The sequence below is a fragment of the Elephas maximus genome, chromosome 10 (genome assembly GCF_024166365.1).
Source record: "Elephas maximus indicus isolate mEleMax1 chromosome 10, mEleMax1 primary haplotype, whole genome shotgun sequence".
NCBI classification, from domain to species: domain Eukaryota; kingdom Metazoa; phylum Chordata; class Mammalia; order Proboscidea; family Elephantidae; genus Elephas; species Elephas maximus.
In genome coordinates this window covers 62,623,875-62,643,943 of record NC_064828.1, presented here as the reverse complement: position 1 = coordinate 62,643,943, position 20,069 = coordinate 62,623,875, and the positions used below count along the sequence as shown (strand labels likewise).

General features: G+C 42.1%; 1 protein-coding gene and 2 long non-coding RNA genes across 7 annotated transcripts in view; 1 reads left to right on the top strand and 2 right to left on the bottom strand.

The window, feature by feature from the left end:
* The window catches only part of CDKL1 (cyclin dependent kinase like 1), an 80,001-nt gene that overhangs the window by 2,313 nt on the left and 57,619 nt on the right, over nt 1–20,069 (top strand). The gene's annotated exons all lie outside the window — the stretch shown is intronic.
* Nucleotides 1,044–3,911, bottom strand: LOC126083538 (uncharacterized). The gene is made up of 3 exons (XR_007518853.1): nt 3,783–3,911; nt 3,041–3,081; nt 1,044–1,212 (listed from the first exon to the last, which is right to left on the bottom strand). It is a non-coding gene; the product is annotated as an uncharacterized LOC126083538 (long non-coding RNA).
* On the bottom strand, nt 4,364–6,835 carry LOC126083537 (uncharacterized). The gene is made up of 3 exons (XR_007518852.1): nt 6,752–6,835; nt 4,900–5,078; nt 4,364–4,749 (listed from the first exon to the last, which is right to left on the bottom strand). It is a non-coding gene; the product is annotated as an uncharacterized LOC126083537 (long non-coding RNA).

Genomic DNA, 20,069 nt, shown 5'->3' with positions numbered 1-20,069 from the left:
GGCACTACTTTCTTAGCGGTATGAGGTCCCCCTGTCTCTCTGCTTGCTTCTCTCTTTTATATCTCAACAGACTCAAGATGCAGCCTAATCTTGTAGATTGAGTCCTGCATCATTAATATAACTGCCTCTGATCCTGCCTCATTAACAGCATAGAGGTAGGATTTACAATACATAGGAAGATCACATCAGATGACAAGATGGTGGACAACCACACAATACTGGGAATCATGGCTTAGCCAAGTTGACACACATTTTGGGGGGACATAATTCAATCCGTAACAAAAGAGATGAGACCGGTGTTGTTTGCCCATCCCACTGCCTGGGCAACTCTTGCCTACCACCAGCTCTACACTGGGAGGGTGTATCACCATTTCTTTTGGGCTGATGGATATTTTTTCACTTTCTCAGATTTTCCCTACAGGAGGTGATACTTGCATTTCAAAGGGTTTATTTGCTCCAAAGAAAAGAAAATCTGTTTCTGGCAGATACTCTTTCTCTGATGATTCCAAAGGTCACCTGTGAATGCCTCTCTAGGTCCGCTCACCAGTCCAGCAATACTACCTTTACAGGTGTATCTCCTTGAATTAATTAGGCCCCTCCAGGATGAGAAGCTTGCCTCTCTCTGTACCCCCAAAGCATACTACTTGGCACATAGTGATCCTCTAGTAGTGTTATTGTGGGATTGGATAAGTTCTTAGGAAATATAGGTATTGCCAATAAATTAGGAAGTCAAATATGTTCTTTTGAATAACTGACTATTGATGTACTCCAAAGGATAGAGCCATGTGCACAAGAGCCTAATTTCAAAGCACACAGCACCTGACTCCATAACTGGATGTACTGCTGTAGACATCACTGATCTCTGTGAGATGGTGGGACTCAGTGATCAGTAGAGTTTGTCCCTTCAAGCTCTGACTTTTCAGAACTCTGTGATATTCCTAACACTTAATAAATATTTGTTGAATAAGTGAATTGAGAGTATGTTAAGTGAGGTCATAATTTCTCCATTTATATATTCAGTAAGTACTTATGGAGCCCCAGTTGTGCCTAAAACAAAGTTATGCAAAGTTGTATGCCCTGTCTCTCAGAGCCTTACCTCTTGGAAGGGAAGTAAGATGAGTTTCCCAACGCTCTCACTCCTGATGGCCTGGATTCCTAGTGGACAGGGCCTGCGTCATTCACCTTGTGTTCCCCATGCTTGGCAAGAAATCCCTAAATGTTTATTGAATAATGAAAATAAATTGTTTGGAGGCACCTTTGAGCTAGACCTTAAAGGGTTCAGGGAAGCACAAATGAGAAGATAAGGCATGCAGAGCTATCCAAACCAAACCCAAACCCGTTGCCATCGAGTCTATATAAAAAAAAAAAAAGTCTATAGGCTATCCTAAAAAAAGATGCGTAAATAGAAAGCACAACATATTGAGGGAACACAGGCAATAACCCAAAGTCTGGGCCAAAATGCCTGCTGTGTGCTAATAGGCCAGGAAGAGAAGAAAGCCAGGGTCTGGTAGGAGAGAATATGAAGAACTTCCTGGAATACAAGTCTGGCCCTGGAATAAGGGGTGGTTAACACAAGAAACACATAGCTATGGAAACCCTGGTGGTGTAGTGGTTAAGTGCTACAGCTGCTAACCAAAGGGTCAGCAGTTGGAATCTGCCAGGCGCTCCTTGGAAACTACGGGGCAGTTCTATTCTGTCCTATAGGATCGCTATGAGTTGGAATCGATTCGACGGCAATGGGTTTGGTTTTTTTTTTTTTAACACATAGCTAAAGAGCCCTAGTGTAACAGTGGTTAAATACTCGGCTGCTAACCAAAAGGTTGATGGTTTGAACCCACCAGTTGCTCAACGGGAAAAAGATGTGGCAGTCTGCTTCTGTAAAGATTTACAGCCTTGGAAACCCTATGGGACAGTTCTCTGTCCTATTGGGTTGCTATGAAATGGAATCAACTCCACAGCAATGGGTACTGTACTGTAGCACTTAGCTAAGGAGCCCTGGTGGCACAGTGGTTAAGCACCCGGCTGCTAACCAAAAGGTTAGTGGTTCAAACCCACCAGCGGCTTTGTGGGAGAAAAGACCTGGAGATCTGCTCCTATAGAGATTAAAGCCTAGGAAACCCTATGGCAGTGGCATCACTAGGGTTGGTGTTACCCAGTGTGGTAATTCATGGTGTCACCCTCCCCCCTGGACCGTCTCCAGTACTAACCTCACAGAACCCTTAGTAATGTTTTTGTACTAATGTTACTTATAAGTCAGAATTCCCATGTATCACTCTTTCTTTTCCTTTAATTACTACTTCATTCTCAAAAAAGTGATTGATATAGGTTCACAAATACTAATTAACAATATTGTAGCTAAAACACCAGAAAATTTGACAAAATCAGTGACTATAAAAGATTCAAGAAGCAAATTAACATAGAGTTTTAGCCTTGTAGGTATATTGATAGACGAAGTTGGACTTATAACTAATTGGAGGGATATTTTTATTAAAAAATAATGAATTTCTGTGGAAACACTGCACAGAAATTTTATAGACAGTCATTTTGATGTCACCCCCTCTGACAGTGTCACCTGGTTCAGTCTGTACTCCCTACATCCACTAATGATGCCACTGCCCTAGGGGTCAGTTCTACCCTGTCCTATAGGGTTAAAAAAAAAAGGTTGCTGAGTAGGAATCAACTCGATGGCACACAACAACAGCACATAGCTGGATTCCCTGGGTGGTACAAACATTTATTGCACTCAGCTGCTAACCAAAAGGTTGGAGATTTAAGTCCACCCAGAGGCACCTTGGAAGAAAGGCCTGGTAAACCTACTTCCAAAAAATCAGCTATTGAAGACCCTATGGCACACAGTTCTACTCTGACACACATGAGGTCTCCATGAGTTAGAATTGACCCAATAACAACCGGTACTTGCAAGCACATAGCTGTAGTTTGGTTCTGGGTTCTATAGGGTTTGGAGCCTGACTCCAGGAGATATGTTGTAGTCCCTGGGAACAGGAAACTGGTGAGGCCTGGGAAGTGTTTGGGGTCTTACCTGACAGAGCTTCGGCACCCATGGGATGAAGGAATACTAACCTGTGAGAGAAGCACAGTTAGACAGGCCTAGGGGAAGGTTGCAGCGTAGTGGTTCAGTGAGTTTTTTGGGTTTATCACACAGCTTGGGCTCTTAACTAATCCTGCTAAGATCAGGAAAAACACAGGAACTAGGAGGTCTGAGACTGAAGGTGCTTTAGTGACCTTAGCCAAGCCAGGTGAGGGTGGGTGGGGGCTGACTCGCTTTGTGAAAGAATTCAACCCTTTTCCATAATTAAAGTTAAAACATATGAAGATATATTGGATGGTATTGGGAGGTGGGGTGGTCATGACAGAAGCCAGATTCCAGGGAGAGACAAAGTCTCTGAAAGAAAATCGTCTTAAATCAAGAAGTGTGACATGATAGGTGAGAGTCATCATCAAGCCCTGTGGTAGGAAGCTGAACTGGTTCTGCATAAGGCAGGTGGCTGTACTTAAACCCAACCCAGGCCCCTGGGGAATATCTATGTGCCCAAGAAGGAAAGGGCTGTGTGGTTCAAAACAAAACAAACACAAACCAACAAACCCAGAATAACTATTACTAAGATCCCAAGCCTCTATGCTGCTTGACCCTCTCTTGTGCAAAGAAAATGGTAGAACTATTAGAAGGGGAAGGACAGAATTCCAGGCAGAAGTGGCAGAAAGAGTTAGTGCTCCCAGAAGAGCTGGAGGTCAAGGTCAGGTCATGAGTTGCCTGGGCAGACCTTTGGTGTGTGGCAGATGGTCCCTGGGTCATTAGAGTAGATCAGAGCAACATCAGTCAAGGGCTGACAACAGCAGCTTGGTCGTCGTCTGTGACAACTCTCTCGAGACAAAAAAACAAGACAGAAGCAAAAAGGAGTCAAGTATTACCATTTGGCAGGTAGGGCTGATGAACCGGTAGACTCAGGCAAACTGCCAAGTATTGTTACCTAGGATGCACAAATTATGCTTATAACAACCTTGGAAGGTAGGTATTGTTATCCCCAGCTTACAAGTGGATTCGGAACGGTTAATGATTTGCCGAGGTCTCCTAGTTAGTGAACTAGACTACAGATGCAGTTCCATCTGTCCCCAAGTCCATGCCTAGCTGCTCCCACACACCACAACCATTGTGTTACCCCAAGCGCCATTCTTCCCAACTTGGGCTGGTCTTCAGAATTTCTCCTACCTGTGCTCCCAGCAGGGCCCTTAGCTGTGAGACTCATGGCTTCCTTGGAAACATTGGTGCACATTCTCACTGGAATGGCACTTCTTTCCAAATCCAACCCCATCACCCTGTCGAGTATTTTAGAGAGTTAAAAGTTATGGTTTGCCACCAACAAAAATGAAAATAAATATGGGGAAAATGTCCATTTGAAACTTAGCATATAGTTGTAAACATTGCAATATGGTGGATGCAGCCTCAGTGGGAATAATTTTCCCCACTAAGGGGGTAAAAATTGGTTCCCGGGAGGGGGCAAAAAGTTTGATTCTGTTTATGTATAAAGCATAGATGTACATGCAGTAGCTATACAGGTAAGGAGCCCTGGTGGCACAGGGGTTAATAGCTCAGCTGCTAACTGAAAGGTCAGTGATTCGAACCTACCAGTCACTCTGCAACCTACCAGTCACTCTGCAACCTACCAGTTGTCACTCTGGGGGAGGAAGATGTGGCAATCTGCTTCCATAAAGATTTACAGCTTGGCAACCCTATGAGGTAAAGTTCTATGAGTTGGAATTGGCGTGACGGCAATGTGTATCTATACAGATATACAGTATATCTGTGGTATTAAAATTTCACCAAGAGATGATTAGAAAAAAATGCCTAAAAAGACTCCTTGAAAACAAAAAAAACCTAACCTGTTGCCTTTGACTGGATTCCAACTCATGCATAAGGTTTTCAGTGGATGTGAACTTGCAGAAGTAGATCACCAGGTTTTTCTTCTGAGGTGCGTCGGAGAGGATTCAAACTGCCAGTCTTTTCAGTTAGTAGCCAAGCTCTTAATCACTTGCGCTACCCAGGGACTCCAGAAAGACTCCTTAGGGGGACAAAAATGAAAAAGAGGTGCATGTTGGGTGGGCTGGGTAAGAATGTTGAATGTGTACCATGTGCCAGAAACATGCTTTTGTTGTATTTTAACAATCACCTATAGTAATAACACACAGATGTTGGGAGCATCCTCTTTGCCATTACTGTCTCCTCACTTTGAAGAGCCTTTCAAGGGGAATGTGGGTTTGTGTGACCGCCTGGGGCAGGAACAGCAGTTAGGAATTGCAGAGTCTAATCCTGCTCAAAGCTGTTGGCTGACTTTGGCAAGCTTTAATGCCTCCTGGAACCTGGCCCACCTTATCTCCGTGATTTATGCCTCTGTTTGGAATGCTGACTTTTTGCTTAGGGGAGCAGAGTGCTCTCGGGCTAACCATCTGACAGCGGACAAGCAGCCTCAGGGAGTGCAAAGGCAGGGAAGCAGGAGGGCCAACAGAGCAGCAGCATAGCAGAGAGGAGAGCACTGGTGGAGAGGCAGGAACGTGGGGTTTAAACAGGGCGCGTGTACCCAGGGAGCGACTGAAGGCAAAGCACTTCACACGGTCTCCTCCGGAAGTTTAAAATATCAGACCAGAAATCCTACTGGGCAAATTACCACCATGATGACGATAACACACTGTGGGAATATGATTGCCAAGGCTCCCTGTGATCCAAAGCATTTCATAAGTGCGTAATTGCATGTGCTCTTGTGCCAGGACCCATCCCACTAAATGCTAACAGAGAACCATGTCCATACTGCCTAGCCTTAGAATTTATTAGAACTTCCATAATTTTTAAAGGCTTTCGCTCTCCACCCTTGATATTAGTTGAAGGAATATTTTCCAACTCTTGAACAAAGCCTCAGTGGGAAAGCCTGTAACATATTTAAGAATTTAACCATACTGTATAAGTTGCTAGTAGTGGCCACTTCTAATTAATAAAAAAAATTAATAGGGGCCATCAATTAGTTTGTTGAAATGGATTAGTAATCTATTTCTTTAAATTGGTTTAGCCACATCCAGCATTCTCTGTTATGGATTATATGGGATTACAAACTCAAATGTCTAAGGGGATCTCACACACTCACACAAAACCAAGCTCATTGCTGTTGAGTCAGTTCCGATTCATAGTGACCCTATAGGACAGAGTAGAACTGCCCCCATAGGGTTTCCAGGGAGTGGCTGGAGGATTTGAACTACTGACTTTTGTTGGCAGCCAAGCTCTTAACCACTGCCCCATCAGGGCCCCATGGGGATCACAGAGGTAACAAATTAGTGAAACAGACTGAAGGTAGGATAAAAGGGAGAGGTAGAGACTGGAGCAAACTGGACATTTGTGTCTCATATAAACCAGAGCTTCGAACTGGTTTGTTCCGGTCCAAACCGCTGCTAAGAGTTTGCATTTCTTAAATCAGTCCCTGGAGAAGGACATCATGCTTGGCAAAGTAGAGGGTCAGGGAAAGAGAGGAAGATCCTCAACGGGATGGATTGACACAGTGGCTGCAACAGTGGGCTCAAACATAACAATTGTGAGGGTGGCACAGTACTGGTCAGTGTTTCTTTCTATTGTGCATAGGATCGCTATGAGTTAGAGCTGACTCCACAGCACCTAACAACAACAAGAAAAGTTCCCTGCCAAGAATTTGCATTTCTGACAAGTTCTCAGGAAGTTATATGTAAGACTCACCTGGGGATCTTCTTATGTAGAGTCAGTTTCAGTATATCTGGGGATGACATGCAAATTCCCAGCAGAGAACTTGTTAGAAATACAAATTCCCAGCAGGGGTTCAAACCAGAACAAACTAGTTCTGAAGCCCTGGTTTAACGTGAGTAACTCCGCTCAAAACCAAAAACCGTTGCCGAGTGCATGCCCAGGGAACCAAGTTTTTATATTTTTTAAAAGCGAGTAATCAAAATGTTATGTAAAATCCCCTGCATTCCCCCCCCACACACAACTTTTTATTTTGAAAAAGTTTTAAAATACATAACAGTTGAAAGACTAGTTCAGTGAACACCTGCATTCCTTTAACTTGATTCACCAGTTGTTAGAATTTTGCTGCATTTCCTTCCCCCTTCCCCTCCACCACCCCCTACCCCCACTTTTTTGGCTGAACTGAGAGTAAGTTGTAGACATTATGCCACTTCTCCCTAAGTATTCAGCATGAATCTCCCAGAACAAAGACTTTCTTCTGTATAACCACAATGTGATTTCTGCACTCAAGAAATTTATCACTGACTCAGTACTATCATCTAATATACAGTCCACGTTCAAGTTTCTCATGTCCCAATAATAGTTATATAACTATACATAACTATGTATCTATACACATACATTATTTTTTTAAATCCAGGGTCTAATCCATGATCACAGTTTGCATTTAGTTGCCATGCGTTTTTAGACTCCTTTAATCTAGAACAGTTTCCTAACCTTTACTATTATTTTCTGTCTTTCACGGTATTGGCATTTTTGAAGAGCTCGTCTCTTCAGAATTTGCAGCATGTCCCTCAATTTAGATTGTCTGGTGGTTTCCACATCATACGATGCAGGTTAAGTGTTTTCAGCAAGAACGCTGCGTAGGTGAGGCTGTGTCCATTGCACTGGTTCCCGTCAGGCAGTGCATAGTGTCAGTTTGACCCATAATCGGTCTGTCAGGTTTAATCTCTTGGTTAAGGCGGGTCTGCTGTATTTCTCAATAGTAAAGAAACGTTTTCCTTTTTATAATGAATAAGTAAATCTGTGGGGTGACTTTTAAACTATGTGACTACCTTGTTCCTCAACAACTTTCACCCAATGGTTTTAATATCCGTTGATGATCCTTGCCTGAATCAATTATAAGAGTTCTTGGAAAATGGTGAGTTTTCTATGAGTTTTTCTATGTTCATTAGTTATCATATTTTTGTAACAAAGAGCTCACCCCCCCACACACAATTTTTAGTATTGCAATGAATTCATGGATTTTTAAAAATTTAATGTATTACAAAACGGCATCATTCTTTTTGATTCTCAAATTGTCCCATATTTGGCCTGATAGGTGTCCATCATTCTTGGAGTGTTTCTTTACTTTGTGGCACCAGCCCTTTCTCCAGGGAGCCCTGGTTCCTTTTAGTGAGAATGAAATCGCCTGACTTTACTGGTTAACAATTAAAAACAATTTTAAACACCGTTCAGGCCTCACAAAATACATCTGCACACCGTGTTTGGCTTGCAGGCTGCCGGTTTGGAGCCTTTGGATTATAGAGCCCTCATTATGTGTTCTCATTAGAGACTACTTGGTATGTAGATAGATTCTGGGAGTTTCGGTAGCCTGGAAGACAAAGCAGAGAATGCCTTTGCCCACAATAATAGAAACCAAACAAATCCCCCTTATCATCTCTCTATTTGTTCAGCAAGTGGAGACCTGCTTAAGTTTTTTTTTTTTTTAACAAGATAACATGCTAACTGCAAATAGTAACAGACTGGTTTGTTTATTAGAAGATTTTTTTAGCTTAGCTCACAATGTGTTTATCTAGAAAGATTGTATTCCTGCCCTTCAGAGAACTCCTAAGTAATAAAGCTGTCAGGCAAATACTTTTAGAACAAAAGAAGCAGAAATCAACAAACTGGGCATTACCTTCTGAAAGGCACTCAGTTCGTAATGAGACTAAGCCCCTACTACCATCTGTCGGAATCAACTTGATGGCAGTGGATTTTTTTTGTTGTTTTTTTGTTTTTTTTTACCATCTGTCAGTGTCCTAAATAAACCTACACATTTTACCACACACCTTAAACCCATTACTCTCAGCCAACTCCAACTCTTAACAACCCTGTAGGACACAACTTAGACTTTAGGAAATAAAATATCACAGAGCAGGAGACAAAAAAAAGCCCACTGCCATCAGCAGGAGGAGGGAGGGTAATTGATGTTATAATTCACATTAATAAAAAAATACAATTATGCCTTTTAAATTTTGCTATTTAAATTATTTGTATTTCCAGCAGATAAAATTTCTGGGTAGACAACTTATATTACATATAGCAGTTGCTGTAGAGCCGATACCAATTCCTGGTGACCCCAAGAATTGCAGAGGAGAACTGTGCTCCGTAGAGGTTTTCTTTTTTTTTTTTTTAATAATTTTTATTGTGCTTTAAGTGAAAGTTACAAATCAAGTCAGTCTGTCACATATAAGCTTATATACACCTTACTCCATACTCCCACTTACTCTCCCCCTAATCAGTCAGCCCGCTCCCTTCTTCCAGTCTCTCCTTTCATGACCGTTTTGCCAGTTTCTAACCCTCTCTACCCTCCTGTCTCCCCTCCAGACAGGAGATGTCAATACAGTCTCAAGTGTCCACCTGATACAAGTAGCTCACTTTTCATCAGCATCTCTCTCCTACCCACTGTCCAGTCCCTTCCATGTCTGATGAGTTGTCTTCGGGAATGGTTCCTGTCCTGGGCCAACAGAAGGTTTGGGGACCATGATCACCGGGATTCTTCTAGTCTCAGTCAGACCATTAAGTCTGGTCTTTTTATGAGAATTTGGGGTCTGCATCCCACTGTTCTCCTGCTCCCTCAGGGGTTCTCTGTTGTGCTCCCTGTCAGGGCAGTCATCGGTTGTAGCCGGGCACCACCTAGTTCTTCTGGTCTCAGGATGATGTAGGTCTCTGGTTCATGTGGCCCTTTCTGTCTCTTGGGCTCTTAGTTGTCGTGTGACCTTGGTGTTCTTCATTCTCCTTTGATCCAGGTGGGTTGAGACCAACTGATGCATCTTAGATGGCCCCTTGTTAGCATTTGCCACCACAGTTCAAAGTGGGATGCAGAATGTTTTCATAATAGAGTTTATTATGCCAATTGACTTAGAAGTCCCCTTAAGCCATAGTCCCCAAACCCCCGCCCTTGCTCCGCTGACCTTTGAAGCATTCAGTTTATCCCGGAAACTTCTTTGCTTTTGGTCCAGACCAGTTGAGCTGACCTTCCGCAATAGGGTTTTCAAGGCTGTGACCTTTCAGAAGTAGGTCACCAGGCCTTTCTTCCAAGGCACCTCTGGGTTGATTCAGACCACCAACCTTGTGGTTAGTAGCTGAGCATTCAATCACTTATGCCAGCCAGGGACTCCGTATTACATGTAGTCATTATAAAATATACATCCCAGACTACATGAATAGTACTTTTATATGGAATGGAAACAATTTTTAAATGGGCCAGGCTTGTGTCCTTACACTTCATATACATATTTTTAATTTTATTGTGTTTTAGGTGAAAGTTTACAGTGCAAATTAGTTTTTCATTCAAAAACTTACATACAAATTGTCTTGTGACATTGGTTGTAATTCCCACACCGCTCCATATTTTTATCATGTTTTAATGCACCTTTTTATTTGGCAGGAGTCATGTTTTAGTCCACAAATTTGCTTTCAACAGGCATATTATATTGCTAATTATTAACCTTCTTTATTGATTATTAACTTTAATAGTCTTCTAGTAAAAATACTTTTGGTGAAAATTGCCAGGTAGAAAATCCTGAACTCAAGCTCTCCTTGTTGGACTCATGAAAGGTAAGTTTCCATACGGACTGATGCTGTCAATCACACATTAAAACAAATAATTTGCTTTATAACTATCAGAACACTGCTGAGGAATAGGCATTATAAATATTGGGTGTCAGTATTAATTTTTACTTTGATCACATTTGTATTACTTGTCTCATAGTACTTTTCGTATATTTTATTAGTCAATAAAATGTACCGAAAACCCACTGTACACATTGTTAGCCTGTCCTGGGCCCTGAGAGGAATCCAAGAGAGACCTCAGCCCATCTCTGTTTGGAAGACCAGCTTGCCACATTCTATTCCCTCTATCTGGTCTACCAACCAAAAAACCAAACCTGTTGCCATTGAGTCAATTCCAACTCATAGCAACCCTATAGGATGAGTAGAACTGCCCCATAGGGTTTCCAAGGCTGTAAATCTTTACCGAAGCAGACTGCCACATCTTTCTCCTTTTGAACATCCGGTGGTTTCAAACCGCAGACCTTTTGGTTAGCAGCTGAGTGCTTAATCACTGCACCACCAGGGCTTCTTAAGTGGTCTACAACAAGCTCAGCTCCCCAACCTCCCCACCACCAGTCATCCCAGCTTTTTCCATACTCCTCTGCCCCATATTGTTGTTGTTAGGTGCCATAGAGTAGGTTCCCACTCATAGTGACCCTGTGTACAATAGAACGGAACACTGGTCCTGCACCATCCTCACAATTGTCATTCTGCTTGAGCCCATTGTTGTAGCCACTGTATCAATCCATGTTGTTGAGGGACTTCCTCAATGACCCTCTACCAAACATGGAAACCCTGGTGGAATAGTGGTTAAGTGCTACGGCGGCTAACCAAAGGGTCGGCAGTTAGAATCCTCCAGGCGTAGCTTAGAAGCTCTATGGGGCAGTTCTACTCTGTCCTATAGGGTCGCTATGAGTTGGAATCGACTCAACAGCACTGGGTTTGGTTTCTTTTTTGGTTTTCTACCAAATATGATGTCCTTCTCCAGGGACTGATCCCACCTAGTAACATGTCCAAAGTACGTGAGACGAAGTCTCGCCATCCTTGCTTCTAAGGAGCATTTTGATTGTACTTCTTCCAACGTAGGTTTGTTCATTCTTTTAGCAGCCATGGTACATTCAATATTTTTCACCAACACTACAATTCAAAGGCTTCAGTTCTTCTTTGGTCTTCCTTATTCATCATCCAGCTTTCACAGGCATATGAGGCGATTGAAAGCACCGTGGCTTGGGTCAGGCGCGCCTTAATCTTTGAGGTGAAATCTTTGCTTTTTAACATCTCTTTTTCTTCTCCAGCCATCCTAGAAACAAGACAAGAGGCAAGTGACTACTTGGGGTGCTTGGCATTCAGAGGAAGTATGAGATCAAGGCAGCCTCCCTTTATCAAAGGAGAGTGTCACAGAAGGATTCCTCATAGCAACCCTGTAGGGCCGAGAATAACTGCACCATCGGGTTTCCAAGGAATGGCTGGTGGATTCGAACTGCTGACCTTTTGGTTAGCAGCCAAGCTCTTAACCACTCAGCCATCAGGGCTTCCTGTAAGGTACAGAGGAATGTAAAGTGTAAAGGAAGTCGTTTTTCATTCCCCAATCTTATTTCCCCCCAAAAGTCAGTTTGTCATTTATCTTCCAGATTTCCATGTTGTACAAGGACATGTATTTCCTTTTAAAATCTAGATAACAATGCTATCATATTATGTATACTGTTCTGTAATTTCCTTTTTACACTTAAAAATATATCTTGATTGTTTTTCTAAGTCAAAAGATACAGATGTGCCTCATTCGTTTTAAAAGCTGCATTTGAATAAAGCCCTGTAATTTATTAACTACTTACTTACTAATGGACATTTACATTTTCAACTCATTTGGGTTAACACCTAAGAGCACAGTTGCTGGATTATATGGTTAGACTATGTTTAGCTTTGTAAGAAACTGCCAGACTCTCTTCTAGAGTCCCTGTACCATTCTGCATCCCCACTAACAATTAATGAGAGTTCTTGTATATTAGCCATTCTAATAGGTGTGTAGTAGTATCGCATTGTTTTAATTTGAAATTCCCTAATGACAAAGGGAAACTCTGGTGGCGTAGTGGTTACGAGTTGGGCTGCTACCAAAAGGTCAGCAGTTCGAATCCACCAGGCACTCCTTGGAAACCCTATGAGGCATTTCTACTTTGTTACAGGGTTGCTATGAGTCCGAATTGACTCAACAGCAATGGGTTGCTTTTTTTAAGGACAAAAGATGTTAAGCATCTTTGCACGTGCTTATTGCCACCTGTATATCTTCTTTGGTGAGGTGCCTTTTCAGATCTTTTGCCCCCTTTTTAATTGTGGTATGTATATTTTAAATTTAATAAATATTGCTAATAACATTCCCCAGAAGCTATAGCAGTTAGCACACTAACCCGCCATGTGTGAGAAGACCCATTTTCCTATATCCTTGTCAGCACTAGATGCTATCCATCTCTTGAATGTTTGACTACTGTTAGGAAAAACAGTGGCATCACATCGTTACTCTGGTTTGACTTTCTCTTAATACTAGTGAGACCGAGTATCTTTTTCATGTGTTGTTTGCTCATTTATATTTCTTCTTCTGTGTATTTTCACCCATTTTTTCATTGGGTTGACTGTTTTTAATAAAGACTTAACAGAAGACTTATAATTAACCCTTTATTTGTCATAACTTTAACAGATATTTCTCAGCCAATTGTTTGTCTTTTGTCATTGTTTATAGTATCTTTTGCCATACCAACATTATTATTATTTTTATGTAATCAAGCTTATCTATCCTACCTTTTTGGCTGTGAACCTCCTGCATTGTTTTGGATATTCTCTCCCATCCTAAGGCCGTGAAAAGGTTCTCCTAATTTTTTTCCCAATATTTATATTGCTTATATTTTCTATTTAAAATTTTAATATATCCATAATTTATTCTTGTATATCATGTGGTAAGGCCTGGTCCTAACTTATGGGAAACTTACTAAATTATTTAAAAAGCCACATTTTTCAACTACGTTGAAATTCTACCTTTGTCATATGTTAATTTCCTTTGGAGCTAACTATAGACTTCGTACTGCTTCTGTGGAAACCCTTGTGGCTTAGGGGTTAAGAACTACAGCTGCTAACAAGAAGGTTGACAGTTTGAATCCACCAGGTGCTCCTTGGAAACCCTATGGGGCAGTTCTACTCTGTCCTATAGGGTCGCTATGAGTCAGAATCGACTCAAGGGCAGCAGGTTTGGTTTTTGGTTGGTACTGCTTCTGTTTGTCTACTTCTGTATCAATAACCTGCAGGCCTACTGACAGTGATGACAATGATGATGTTTACAGGCGCTTTACTGAAGGTTTTATCTTCTGGTAAAGCAAGTTGTCCCTACTGCCCCCCCCCCCCAGCTATTTTTAGACAGTTACAGTTTTATAAAACTCAAATCCAGTGCCCTCGAGTTGATTACGACTCATAGTGACCCTACAGGATGGAGTAGAACTGCCCCTTGGGGCTTCCAAGGCTACAAATTTTTATGGAAGCAGACTGCCACATCTTTCTCCCACCAAGCAGCTGGTGGGTTCGAACCGCTGACTTTTGGTTAGTGGCCGAGCACTTTAACCACTGCATCGCCAAGACTTCCTTATAGTTCTATATGAACATTGAAGTCATTGTATCTGGAACCCCCCCCCCCCCCCCCACCGCAAGGAAGAAACAAAATCTCTTTTGGATTCCGATTGGAATTCATTACATCTACTATTTTTAGAAGAACTGACCTTTTTATGATGTGAATTCTTCAGTGGTATCATTTCTATCAGGACCATACCTGTACTTCTGAAGTCCTAAAGTGAGGTAAAGGAGAACTTTAGAGCTTTCTTTCTGGGTCAAAAGCAAAACTGGGTACTGCTGCCATTATCCATTACGTTGATGTAGTTGAGAGAGTTCATTCTGGTGGGAAGGAAAAATGGCAAATATGAACCTTGATTCTCTCTCGGCTCCTTAGACAAGCTCTAAACATTGTTCAGCCTCAAGTCCTTGAGAGTGTTAAAATATGCTGATCTGTGGGAATCCTTGGGAAATATCCAGGATTTATTATTATAAAGGTGGGGACCTCTCTCGAATCCATGGTGAATGTTAACTGCTAAAGGATTCATACAAAGGTGTCTACGTAGCTAAGACCTAGTGTCAAGTTCAAAAATTTTAAAGGCTTATAAATATCATTGCACTGGGATAATATTGGTTTTAATTGTTATTGTTAGGTGCCATTGAGTTGGCTCTGACTTACAGCAACCTAATGTACAACAGAATGAAACACTGCCCGGTACTGTGTCATCCTCACAGTCATTGCTATGTTTGAGCCCATTGTTATAGCCACTGTGTCAGTCCATCTCACTGAGGGTCTTTCTCTTTTTCCCTGACCTTTTCCTTTACCAAGCATGATGTCCTTTACCAAGGTCTGGTCCTTCATGATAATATGTCCAAAGTACATAAGATGAAGTCTCGCCATCCTCACTTCTAAGGAGCATTCTAGCTGTACTTCTTCCAAGACAGATTTGTTTGTTCTTCTGGCAGTCCATGGTAGATTCAATATTCTTTGCCAACACCATAATTCAAATCCATCAATTCTTCTTTAGTCTTCTTTATTCATTGTCCAGCTTTCATATGCATATGAGGTGATAGTCACCTTCGTCCTCAAAGTCACATCTTTGCTTTTTAACACTTTAAAGAAGTCTTTTGCAGCAGATTTGCCCAATGCAATACATCATTTGATTCCTTGACTGCTGCTTCCATATATGTGTTGATTGTAGATCGAAGTAAAATGAAATCCTTAACGACTTCAGTGTTTCTCTGTTTATCATGATGTTGCTTATTGGTCCAGTTGTGAAGATTTTTGTTTCCTTTATGTTGAGGTGTAATCCATACTGAAGGTTGTAGTCTTTGATCTTCATCAGTAAGTACTTCAAGTCCTCTTCACTTTCAGCAAGCAATGTTGTGTCATCGGCATATCGCAGGTTGCTGATGAGCCTTCCTCCAACCCTGATGCCTCATTCTTTTTCATATAGTCCAGCTTCTTGGATTATTTGCTCAGCATAACAGACTGAGTAAGTATGGTGAAGGTACACAACCCTGACATACACTGTTTTAGTCATCTAGTGCTGCTACAACAGAAATACCACAAGTAGACGGCTTTAACAAAGAGAAATTTATTCTCTCACAGTCTAGTAGATTACAAGTCCAAATTCAGGGCGTCGGCTCCAGGGGAAGGCTTTCTCTCTCTGTCGGCTCTGTTGGAAAGTCCTTGTCCTCAATCTTCCCCTGGTTAAGGAGCTTCTCAGGTGCAGGGACCCGAGGTCCAAACGATGTGCTCTGCTCCCAGCACTGCTTCCTTGGTGATATGAGGTCCCCAACTGTCTGCTTGCTTCTCTTTCCTTTTATCTCTTGAGAGATAACAGGTGGTGCAGGCCACACCCCAGGGAAACTCCCTTTACATTGGCTCAGGGATGTGACCTGGTAAGGGTGTTACAATCCCATCGTAATCCTTTTAACATAATATTACAATCACAAAATGGAGGACCACCACAGAATACTGGGAATCATAGCCTAACCAAGTTGATACACACATTTTGGGGGGACATTAATTCAGTCCATGACATACACCTTTCCTGATTTTAAACAACGCAGTATCCTGTTGTTCTGTTCGAATGACTGACTGCTTCTTGATCTGTGTATGGGTTCTGCATGAGCACAATTAAGTGTTCTTAATTTTAATAGGAATTCCCATTTTCTAAACTTTATTCTCAGTCCTTTTGTTATTTACCACACTTGTGGTAGGAGAAGAATGCTTTCGAAAGGAAAAGAGGAAATGACCATTGAGAAAATGGTCTGTTTTTCCTCCCAGCTACAGACACAGGATAAATATTCTCCTCTCCCCTGCAAAGAACACAGACCAGAGAATTCTTGACACTCGAGAGATAGGAAGAGTCACAGATGAAATGATCTATCCTGTTTAGAAACAAGTGACCGCTGAGAACCCCTAAAGTAGAAGTCACAAACCCAATACCTACAGGGGCCAGGCAGGTGTGTGAGAAACGCTTTACTTCTGCAAATAAATGCATTTTTTCTTACCTGTCATAAAATGCAGTTGTCTCAGTTGCTTGTACATTTTCTCCACTTTGGATAGAAACATAGTACATTAAATATTGTACTTTTAACTCTAATATAAGAAAAACAATAATGGAAGAGTGATAATAAAAGGCAACTCTCATTTGGTATCAGAAAACAAGAAGTAGTGGTAGTAAACTAAAGTGTGCAGGCCTCGTCTAAAGTGGACTGTTGCTTCTCAGCCCTAGCTTATTACTGCCACAGCAGCTGTAGGCCCAGTGTTGCTAGAGCTCCAGCAATTTCAAGAGAAGCCCAGTAACTAGACTTTTAAAGTAACGTTTCCTGATTTTGAAGATTTGGCAACTAATACAAAATCATTCAGTACTGTAAGCTGAACAGATCAAACAATTGGCCTTAAAAGATGTAGGTCCTGAGCTTTATAAGAGATGGGTGGCCGGTGATGACATAGGGCCGATGTCAAGATGGCAGAAGCTGCCCAAGAAGGATATGTAGCATTCTCAGCTCTTCAGGGGAAACCAAGTAGAACACAGATTAAGTTCATTTTTCATAAGTGGATCTTTTTTAATGTCAGAGAAAATGCTTCACTAAGCATTCATAATGTGAAACATCAATATTCAAAGCACAGAGAGAAAATAAAAGGGAGCCCAAAAGGAAATAACTGTGGCAAAGTTTGGAAACTTTACATGGGAAACTGAATCTGAGTCTGAGCAGGCCCATGCTTCTAGGCCTAGTATAACTGCAAGGTGATGCTGACTAGCCTGGCAAGAACCACTGAGACCCTCAAGATTGGGCCAGCACAGAACAGAATGCTGAGAAATAAGACCAGGACTGAGGCTTTGGCTTCATATACACACAAACCCCATACCTACAGGGGCCAGGCAGGTGTGTGAGAAATGCTTTACTTCCACAAATAAATGCATTTTTTCTTATTTGTCGTAAAATGCAGTTGTCTCAGTTGCTTGTACATTTTCTCCACTTTGGGTAGAAACATAGTACCTGTGTAAATTTTTTACTATTCTGTATATTAAGATTACTTATACATGTAATAAACATGCTGAGTAAGCCTGTAAACAGTTCATTCATCAAGTTGTTTGGTTCTTCTCATTTAGTTTCTTTGTCCCTAAAGAAGTTCATTCAGTATTGAAGGAGAAACATACAAATCCTTGTGAATCCAAACGTTTATGATACTGGAGCTATATTGACATCTCCAGGCTACCAACTGCAAAACTGCTTTCAGAACCAGTTATCTGTCTGTGTCCTGCTCATGAGGTCAGGGTTGTCAATAGAGAGGAGTAAGGTGGTTTGAGTCGCCAAATCCATGTAGTCTGGCTTCTGTTCTCACCACTGTTCTGATCGTGCTTCCAACGAGGTCACCGTGACCCTGGCCTAAGGAAGTCTGGTGCGTGCCTCTTGGTCCTCTTCCCACTTGACCCTTCAGTAGCATCGGACACCAATGACCACTTCCTCCTTCCATAATATGTCTGTGTCACAGTGCTCTGCTCTCTTCTCTCTTATCTCTGGGGACCTCCTTTCCTTTCTCCTTTCTACTTCCTCCTTATCCACCATACATCTGTGCTAGATACCTTGGGCCTCTTCCTAGGCCTTCTTCCCTTCTCTGTCTTGCTCTTCCTGGGCAAACTCATCTATCTGTGGCTTCAGTTACACACACGCTAATGTTAGCTTTTATCTTCAGCGCAATTCCAGCCAACCTGACAACTCCATTTTGGTATCTCAGTGTCCCCTCCAACTCAGTGTTCCAAAAACAATAGTCTCTTCCCTCCAGAACCTGCTCCCTCTCTCAGTGGAAGCTCCACCATCCACGTGGTTGTGTACACGTTTATGTCATTCTTGACACCGCCCAAGCCCTCATCCCTCACATCCAGTCCATCACCATGTTCTGACTCTTCTAATAACAAAATGTATCTCAAAACAGTGTCTGTCTCCCCATCTAGCCTGCCACTGCCTTGGTCCAAGCCACTCTCCTCCAAACCATCAGTGCTCTTCACTGGTCTCCACTCCTGTTTTTGCCCTACTCCAAACCATTCTCTACCCTGCAGCCATAGGAGGCTTTTAAAAATCAATCATATTGTATCACATTTTGCTAAAAATCCTCCAGTGACTTCCTGTTGGGGCCATGCTAAGAATGCCCTAAGTGCAAGCCTCTTAGCGTGGCCCGCAGGGCCCTGCAGGATGTGCCTTCTGACTGTCTCACTGGCCTTGGTTCTGCGTGCTTGACCTTCAACCCACACTCTCTTTCAGTTGCTTAAGTGGCCTAAGTTCCCAGCCCTCTGCCTGGAAAGCTACTGTCCCTCCACCACCGCTTCTGCCCTTGTTCTAGTCAGGCTCTTACTATCTAGGACTCAGCTCAAGGTTACTTCCTCAGGAACGGTTTCTCTGAGGCACCTAATCTCTTATATATAGAGGACTTCTTCGTCTAATGCCAGAGTCCTCTGTCTCGTTCACTCATGTGTCTCTAGCGCCTAGAACAGTGCCTGAGGCAGAGCAGGCACTCTGCAGATATTTGTTAAACAGATGAGCACAATCAGGACAGGGACTGGCTTCTTGGGGTTGTTATGCCAGACCAGATACCTGCTGCTCTGGAGTGTTTCTAGGTTACCTAGAATCCTGCCATCCCTAGAGAGAATTTATAATTTAACATATTTATAATTTAATTTTTAACTTCTAATTAGGATTTAGGAGTCCCTGGGTGGTACAAGGAGCCCTGGTGATGCAGTAGTTAAGAGCTTGGCTGCTAACCAAAAGGACTGTACTTTGAATCCACCAGCCATTCCTTGGACGCTCTATGGGACACTTCTACTCTGACCTATAGGGTCTCTGTGAGTCAGAATCTACTTGATGGCAATGGGTTTTGGTTTGGGTGGTACAAATGGTTAATGTGCCTGGCTGCTAATTGAAAGGTTGTAGATTGGAGTGCACCCAGAGGCCCCTCAGAAGAAAGAGCTGGAGATCTACTGCTGAAAAATCAGGCATTGAAAACTCTGTGGAGCACAGTTCTACTCTGACACACAGGGCAGTCTCCATGAATTGGAATTGACTGGGTGACAGCTGGCTTGGTTTTTGGTTTTCATAGTGATCAATTTTTCTAAATTAAAATTATCCTGAAAAAAGGTTGAGAAATAACTTATTAGATATTTGTAATTATGTGAAAGTTATCCCATGGAGGAATGTAGGAGAAACATGGTTTAAAAACCATGTTTGCGATACCGTCCTATGTTGCTGGAGGCATGGTAAGCCCTCACGGGAAGCAATCTGACAATATACATCAAAAACTTAAATGTTTATGTCTTCCTCAAAGCTGGCCATGGTTTGGTAGAAGGTACCCTGATACTCCTGGGAGAGGGTAATTACATATAAT